Here is a 9,276-nt window from a genome sequence, read left to right as displayed (position 1 = left end):
TGACCAAAATGCCATTCCTACTAAACTTTCAAAAAAATTCCATCCATGTCCAATTTTTGTCCATAGACTTAGAAATTGGTCAAATTGCTATTTAAGACCTTTTAATTAATATTCCAAAGAAATTTCATACTAAAAACTCCTAGAATGCAAGTTTTGCAAATTATTCGATTTAGTCCCTAATTTCAATTTAAACACTTTAGGCATAGGATTTCATCACAAAATTTTCACACAATCATGCAATCATATCATAAACATCAAAATAATTATAAAATAGTTATTTCCATCTCAGATTTGTGGTCACAAAACCACTATTCTGTTGAGGCCCTAATTCAGGATATTACAAAACCTAAGACGGATCTTGTTATTATTATCTGAATTGTATGATAAATATTTGACTTGTTCTTAATTATGTGTTCTTAATTCTTGTTTTAATATTCCAGGGTATTGATTCAAGTTTTGATGTGCTTATTCAGATGAGCAAAAGTCCCTGTCTAAGAGTAGGTCTAGCATAATTGAGCGGAGTTGATTGCACGTCCAGAGACAGGGTGACAAGATTTTGCTGGATTAGGGTGAAACCTAATAAAGGAGTCCATAGATCGAGTTAATGCAACACTAGGGAGTTAATTAGAAAGAGATTTCAATTAATCAACCTAGGTTTAGACGTTGTTAGTCTCGAGAGAGATAATAATATAAATTAGAGATTTCTATGGATCAAGTCAAATGAATAAATCGTCTGATTCAGAGTCAAATAACAAGTGAAGTCTAGGTGGATTTTTCCTTGGGTATTGTCTTAATCAATCAGTTTTCTCAAAAGTTATTTCCACAATTTACTTTCTATGCATTCTTAGTTTAGAAATTAGTTTAGAGAAAACAAACCCCTCTATTTTTAGGCTAGATAATAAAAAGAAAGTTAATATTAGTACTTTTAGTTCCTTTGGGTTTGACATCCCGGTCTTGCCATAAGCTATACTACTGTTTGATAAGGTGCACTTGCCTTTGTCGTGATAATAGTTAGTTTTCAAGAACGAACATTCATAAATTATAAAACTTATTACACGTAGCACATCACACGATCATGTTTTTGGCGCCGTTGCCGGGGAACTAAGATATTAGAAACACTCTATTTTTATTACTTTAGCCATTTAATTTTATTACAATTTAATTTTTTATTTTCTTTTCTAATTTTACATTTACTCCCTTTTGGCAAGTTTTTTAGTATATGACTAGAAGAAACCCGTCAGGACCATTACTTTTTGACAGTGAGATCGATCGCATAGCTCGCAAAAATTGAATAGAAATAAGGCGAAGCCTAAGATACACAGAGGAAGACCAAGAGGACGATATTTCCACCATAACCGAGGAGATGGATGAAAATTAGGAAAAGCTGCTACCTCCTGCGATAGCTACTGATCCAGTAAATCAGAATCCTGCTCCATGCACTATATATGATTATGCTAAACCTAATTTGACATGAACTGAGTCAAGTATAGTTAGGCCTGCTGTTGCTGCAAATAATTTTGAACTAAAACCTAACACAATTCAAATGATCCAACAGTTTGTTTGGTTTGATGGTTTGCAGGACAAGGACCCAAACGTTCATTTAGCGAATTTCCTAGATTTTTGTGACACTTTTAAAATCAATGGCGTTTCTGATGATGCCATTCGCCTTCGGTTGTTTCCCTTTTCATTGAGGAACAAAGCTACACAGTGGTTGAACTCGTTACCACGAGGGTCAATCACTACTTGGGAACAAATGACCGAAAGATTTTTACTTAAATATTTTTCGCCGGCTAAAACGGCTAAATTGAGGTATGATATCTCTTCTTTTGTGTAGATGGATCTAGAGAAACTCTATGATGCATGGGAGAGATACAAGGACCTATTGAGAAGGAGCCCTCACCATGGGTTACCTTTATGGTTGTAGGTTCAAATGTTTTACAATGGCATGAACCCTTCAACAAGGCAACTTATCGGTGCAGCTGCTGATGGGACTATCAATAACAAAACACCGGGAGTGACTTACGAATTTATTGAAGAGATGCCATTGAATAACTATCAGTGGCAAGTCATGAGAACAAAGTCGATGAAAGTAGCTGGTGTTTTCAACCTCGATACGGTTACTATGCTATCTAACCAGGTAGAACTCTTAAATAAAAGATTGGGTTTGTGTGGTTCTACTCAGGTATATCCAGTAATGAGGTGCGATTCAAATGGAGGAGGAGCATACATAGAATATCAACCCTTCAACCCTAGCACCGAGGAGGAACAAGTTCAATATATAGGTAATAATAATTCTAGATCTCAAAATAACCCATATAGTAACACATAAAATGCAGGTTGGAGGAACCATCCTAACTTCTCGTGGGGTGGTCAAGAGTATCAAAGGCCACAACATCCTCTGAGTTTTCAACAACCACCTTACCAACAGGAAAAGAAGCCGAGCCTTGAGGAGATGCTAACAAAGTTTATCTCGGTGTCAGAAACTCACTTTCAGAATACCGAAATAGCACTTAAGAATCAACTAGCGTTGATCCAAGGGCTCGAAACTCAGATAGGTCAACTTGCCAAATTGATTTCTGAACGGCCACAAGGTAGCTTGCCGAGTAACACTGAATCTAACCCAAGGGAATAGCTCAATGCAATTACCATTCAAGATGGGGAAGGGTTAGTCTAACCTAAACCAGAACCGAGGCAAGGAATTGTGGTAAGTAAAAACAAAGGTGAGGTAGACCACAGTGAAAAAACACCGGTAAGTAAAAAATACAAACAAGGGTACCATACCCCAATGCGACAAGGAAAGACCGAATAGATGAACAATTCAGTAAATTCCTTAAACTATTAAAGAAATTGCATATTAACTTACCGTTTATCGAAGCTCTTTCACAGATGCCAAACGCAGTAAAATTTTCAAAGGAGCTTTTAGCAAATAAGCGGAAGTTGGATTAGGCATCGCATGTGGAGTTAAATGCAGTTTGCTTAGACATACTACAAAATAAGCTGGCCAACAAATTAAAAGATCCACGGAGTTTTACGATTCCTTGTTTAATTGGTAGCTTAGATGTTAATAATGCTTTGGCTGATTTAGGGGCTAGTATCAATTTCATGCCTTATAAAATGTTTAAACAACTAGGTCTTAGGAAACCCAAACAAACTAGGATGAGCATTCAGTTAGTAGACAAAACAATCAGATTTCCTAGGGGTATTTTTGAAGATGTACTCGTTAAAATTAACAAATTCATATTCCCAGTTGATTTTGTTGTTCTAGACATAGAAATGGATAGTGAAGTGCCTTTAATTTTAGGAAGGCCCTTTTTAGCAACTGCTAGAACTATAATTGATGTTGGTACAGGTGAACTCACACTTCGTGTGGGTGAGGAAACAATCACTCTTCAAGCTCGTAATTCAAGTAACACATCAAATAGCGAGGGTGATTGTATAAATCGTACTACTAATACTGATCATGTGGTGAAACCTTCTTTGTAGAAAATACGTTCAAATAACACACCTGGGCCATGTTCGAGTAATGATAAAGGACCTATCTATAAAGAATGAAGGCTATAGGTCGAGGAACTAGATGAATGGCAGACACAGAAATCGAGATCACACGATAAACTAAAACCACACCATGATGAGCTCAATATTTCACCAAATCAACTTAAGGTTGGAGACAAAGTACTATCAGATGTAGTAGACCCTCGGATTGCAACCTCTGAACCTAATGAAGTAATCCCTCTTACGGTACTTAGCACTTTTCCATACGGTACAGTCGAGGTAATTCATTCCAAATTCGGCACATTCAATGTAAATAGTACTCGTCTAAAACCCTATTTTGATAAAAAATGAAAGTAGGGACGAGGAGTCTAAACTCCTCGCACCACCATGACCATGCAATAGAGAGGTAAGTCGAGCTTAGACTTTAAATAAGCGCTTCCTAGGAGGCAACCTGAGCACTAACAATGTTGATTTCTTTAAATTTTAGTTTATAACATCTAACCTACTAACTGAGTCATTGAACGCAGACTTTCGAAAACCACACGGCCAGGCACACAAGCATGCCTTAGGCTGTGTTCACACCACAAGAGGCAACATGGTCGTACGATACGACCGTGTGAAAACAGAGCGAAAATTTTCCCCAACATGAGATTCGATACATTGCCACGGTCGTGCGACATGGCCGTGGGAAATCCTGCCAAATCAACACGAGCGTGCGATACCCGTGTCTATAAGCCATGGTTGAAACTACCAAAACAACACGGGCGTGCGACATGCCCGTGTCTAGAAGCCTTGGTCAAAACTGAGAAATTAACATGGGCGTGCGCACGCCCGTGCCTACCACCCGTGGTCGACACTGTCAAACTAACACGGCCGTCTGCCTCAACACGCCCAACAAACACAGGCGTGGGCCGAATTTTAGACGTGCCCAAATTTGAAAATCACAAAACACACGGGCTAAAAGAAGGCACACGGGCATGCCTCACAGCTGTGTGCCCCAAAATCTATATAAAGCCCTTACTATTCATCATCTCCTTACCCAAATATCAAACCCTAGCCACCAGAATCCTTTCACACGCCCTCACCCCCATGCCCGTGGCCAGCTGACAGCTCTCCTCAGATGACTAACTCCTCCCTCCACTAAGAGCTATTGCGTTTGTCTATTATTTCCTCCCTATTACCTTCATTTCTTTCACTAATTTTATGCTATTTCTTTATTTATTTGGCTGATTTTTTATTAATATTCAAAGTTCTCACTATAGTCATGCTTATGCTTGTTATTCTTTGCCATTTTAGTCAATGAATTGTGATACATTCATTCTTTCTTGTGTTTCCATAGATTTCTTTCCATATTCCATATTCCCATATGCATTCACTAGGTATTTAGTTGACACTATTCTAGTATTCCTAATGGTAATAATGATTTGATATATCTATTTAGTCAGTAACCCTTATGAAGTATTTCCATCTAGTTCTAACGTGCTTGTATACCTTTTTCATGCTATTCTTGGGGATTATTTTCATAACTTTGTCTTTTCATTGTAGATACCATGTCAAATCCACGTGGTAAGAAAATCGTCGTCCCTGCCTCGAAGAAGAGGAAAGGAGCAGCATCATTGTCGGGTCCTATCGCAAAAATCAGGCATCCATTCCTTCAACTTCCACCGGGACCACAGGAGGAACTTTTTCAGATATTACGGGCCCAACCCCTAGGTGTTGGTTGTTGCATTGACTGGTCCACCTTAGAGTAGATCCAATTAGCTGATGCAGTCCGGGCACTCTTAACAACTGACCCGTGGGGGATCTTCTTCGAGTTTGTCGAGCCGATGTACCTCGAGCTCACACTTAAACTCTGTTAAACCTTCCACCTCTAAGCAGTTATGACAGAGTTCAATGATCCCGGAATGGTCTAATTCTGTCTCGGCGGTTTAGTCTGTCAGTTGAGCGTACCTGAGTTTGGTGTTGCTTTGGGGATCTATTCAGAGGAGTTCATGGACGACGATGCTTTTGACAGCCTCCATCACCACATCCACGTGTCTCTTTCCAACTGATGGAGGACCTTAGTCCCTGACTCAGCCACTTATGACCCCAGCTGCTCTAAGGCATTGGCTCTCGTCCCGTCCCTGAGATACCTACACGCTATCCTTGCTCACACCCTGACAAGACAGCGAGAGAGCACCGGCGTCATCAACACTCACGATGCCTACTTTTTATGGAGTATGGCTGATAAACCATAAATTATACATATTTTTACCCCATGTTTAATGCATTTTATGGATGATTTCTCATTAGAATTAGTGAATTCGATGCTCCTGATACTTTAATTTCATGTTTTATACTTAGGAGAGCATAGGAGAGCGAAAAGAATGAGAAACGGGCCAAAAACAGAGAAAATAGGCCAAAGTATGAAATCAACACGGCTTAGACCTCCTTACATGGGCAGACCACACGGCCGTGTTAATTTGGCAGGCTCGAACACGGCCTGAAGTAATCGAACACGGGCATGTGCCAAGGGCGTGTGCCACGAGCGTGTCCCTACCAAGCCCAAGTTGAGTCCAATTCAGAAAAGGCCAATTTTGAGGGTTTTTAGGCATTCCAAAGCCTATAAATACACCCTAGAGGAGAAGAAAAAAGGAAACGGAGAAGGGGGTAAAGAATTATCCCAAGGAAGCAGATTGATCCATCTCAAAAGCCGGATTCATCATCAAGACTGAAGATCTCTCCTTAATTTCCTTTCAAGAGTTTTGGGTTTTCTTTATGTTTTGTATTCTTTATTTTTCGGAGATGTTTTCTTATTTAGTTATGAACTAAATCCCCTAAATACCTAAGGGGAATGAAATCTAAGATGAATCTTGTTATTATTTTCTGAATCGTATGATAAATATTTAACTTGTTCTTAATTATGTGTTCTTAATTCTTGTTTTGATATCCCGGGATACTGATTCAAGACATGCTCTTATTCAGAGGAGGAATAGACCCTGTCTAAGAGTACTTTTGTCATAATTAAGTGGAGTTGATTGCAAGCCTAGAAATAGGGTGACAAGATTTTGCCGGATTAGGGTGAAACCTAATAAGGGGATCCATAGATCGAGTTAATGCAACCCTAGAGTGTTAATTAGAGAAAAGTCTCGGTTATTCAAACTAGGGATTATACGTTATTAGTATTGAATAGGGATAATAACATAACTTAGATCTCTACGGAATAAGTTGAATGAATAAATCATCTGATTCAGAGTCAGAATAACAAGTAAAGTGTAGGTGGATTTTTCCTTAGGTATTGTCTCAAGTCAATCAATTTTCCCAAAAGCAATTCCCAAGTTCTTTTCTCTGTGCGTTGTTAGTTTAAATAATTAGTTAATTAAAACAAACCCTTTTATTCTAAGGCTAGATAATAAAAAGATAGTTATTACTAGTACTTTTGGTTCCCTTGGGTACGATATCCCGGTCTTGCCATTACTATACTATTGTTCGATAGGTGCGCTTGCCTTTTCGTCGTGATAATAGTTAGTCTAGGTTTGATCTTTATTATAAATATTTATTACTTGTTACAAATCACGCGATCAAGTTTTTGGCACCGTTGCCAGGGAACTAAAATATTAGGAACACTCAATTTTTATTACTTTAGCCATTTATTTTTTCTTGCAATTTAATTATTACTAATTAATTTACTTTTTCTCTCTCTTGGTTGGTTTTCCTAGTTTATGACTAGAAGAAACCAGTCAGGACCATTACTTTTTTACGAAGAAATCGATCGCACAGTTCGTAGAAACCAAAGAGAAATAAGGCAAAGCTTAAGATACACAGAGAATGAGCAACAAGACGATACTCAACCCCCAACCGAAGAGATGGCTAAAAACTAAGGCAATCAGCTACCTCTTGCAATTACGGCTAATAAAAATCCTGTTCCACGTACTATGTATGATTATGCTAGACCTTCTCTAACAGGAACTAAATCTAGCATACTTAGACCGGCTACAGCTGCAAATACTTTTGAACTGAAACCTAACACAATTGAAATGATACAAAAGTTTGTTCAGTTTGATGGTTTGCAGGATGAAGATCCCAACATTCACTTAGTAAACTTTCTGGAATTTTGCGATACATTTAAAATCAATGGCGTTTCTGATGATGCCATTCATCTTCAGTTATTTCCTTTTTCATTAAGGAACAAAGCTAAATAGTAGTTGAACTCGTTACCATGAGGGTCAATTACTACTTGGGAACAAATGACTTAAGAATTTCTACTAAAATATTTTCCACCTGCTAAAACGGCTAAGTTATGCAATGATATTTCTTTTTTTGTGCAGATGGACTTAGAAACACTTTACGATGCATGGGAGAGAAACAAGGATCTATTGCAAAGGTGCCCTCACCATGGGTTACTGCTTTGGCTTCAAGTACAAACATTCCACAATGGTCTGAATCCCTCGATTCGGCAAATGATTGATGCAGCTGCTGGATGAACCATCAACAACAAAACACCTGAAGAGGCTTATGAATTCATTGAAGAAATGTCACTAAATAATTATCAGTGGCAAGTCATGTGGACTAAGCCAACAAAAAAGGCTGGCGTTTATAACGTCGACTCAGTTACTATGCTGTCAATCAGGTAGAACTTCTCAATAAAAAGATTGATGGTTTACTTGTTTCTACACAGGTACATCCAGTAATGAGGTGTGACTCAATTGGAGGAGGTGTGCATACAGAATATCAATCCTTCAATCCTACAACCAAAGAGGAACAAGTCAACTATATGGGTAACAATAACTTTAGATCTTAAAATAACCCATACAGTATTACTTATAATGCAGGTTGGAGGAACCACCCAAATTTCTCCTAGGGTGGTCAAGGGAATCAAAAGCCACAAAATCCTTAGGGTTTCAACAGCCACCGTATCAACAAGAGAAGAAACCGAACCTTGAAGAGATGCTCTCTAAATTCATCTTGGTATCAGAAACCCGTTTCCAAAATACCGAGACAGCACTTAAGAATCAACAAGCATCGATCCAATGACTCGAAACTCAGATAGGCCAGCTATCCAAACTAATCTCCGAACGACCACAAGGTAGTTTACCAAGTAATACTGAACCTAACCCAAGGGGACACCTCAACGCAATTAGTACTCAAGATAAGAAAGGATTTATTGCACCTGAGCCAGAATTGATGGAAGAAACTATGGTAAGCAAAGGTAAAAGTGAGGTAAGTCATAACAAAACAATGAATAAAGAATATAAACCTCGTATCACATATCCTAACATGACAAGGAAAGACTGCTCAGACGAACAATTTGGTAAATTAAACTTTAGAAAAAATTACATATTAACTTACCGTTTATTGAAGCTTTGTCGCAGATACCGAATGCAATGAAATTTTTAAAAGAGCTTTCAGTAAATAACTAGAAGTTGGATGAAGCATCGCATGTGGAGCTAAATGCAGTCTGCTCAGCTATTCTACAGAATAAGCTACCCCACAAATTGAAAGATCCAGGGAGTTTTACAATTCCTTACTTAATTGGTAGTTTAGATATAAGTCATGCATTAGCTGATTTAGGGGCTAGTATTAACGTTATACCTTACAAAATGTTTAAGCAACTAGGTCTTGGGAAACCTAAACAAACTAATATGAGAATTCAATTGGCAGATAAAACTATAAGATTTCCTAGGGGTATTATTGAAGATGTACTAGTAAAAGTAGATAAGTTCATATTCCCCGTTGATTTCGTTGTTCTAGACATAGAGGAGGATAATAACACCCCTTTGATTTTAGGGAGGCCTTTTTTAGCAA

At 38.2% G+C, this 9,276-nt stretch overlaps 2 non-coding genes across 2 annotated transcripts; both read right to left on the bottom strand.

Annotated features, from left to right (window-relative positions):
• Window positions 1–1,801: 1,801 nt before the first annotated feature.
• LOC121217391 (small nucleolar RNA R71) lies at window positions 1,802–1,908 on the bottom strand. The gene has a single exon (XR_005913495.1). It is a non-coding gene; the product is annotated as a small nucleolar RNA R71 (small nucleolar RNA).
• A 5,858-nt stretch (window positions 1,909–7,766) lies between these two features.
• Window positions 7,767–7,873, bottom strand: LOC121217612 (small nucleolar RNA R71). The gene has a single exon (XR_005913761.1). It is a non-coding gene; the product is annotated as a small nucleolar RNA R71 (small nucleolar RNA).
• Between the last annotated feature and the right edge of the window lie 1,403 nt (window positions 7,874–9,276).

Source organism: Gossypium hirsutum, chromosome A02 (assembly GCF_007990345.1).
Source record: "Gossypium hirsutum isolate 1008001.06 chromosome A02, Gossypium_hirsutum_v2.1, whole genome shotgun sequence".
In the NCBI taxonomy this organism is placed as follows: Eukaryota; Viridiplantae; Streptophyta; class Magnoliopsida; order Malvales; family Malvaceae; genus Gossypium; species Gossypium hirsutum.
Note: the sequence above shows the minus strand (reverse complement) of the source record. Positions and strands in the feature narration are given on the sequence as shown.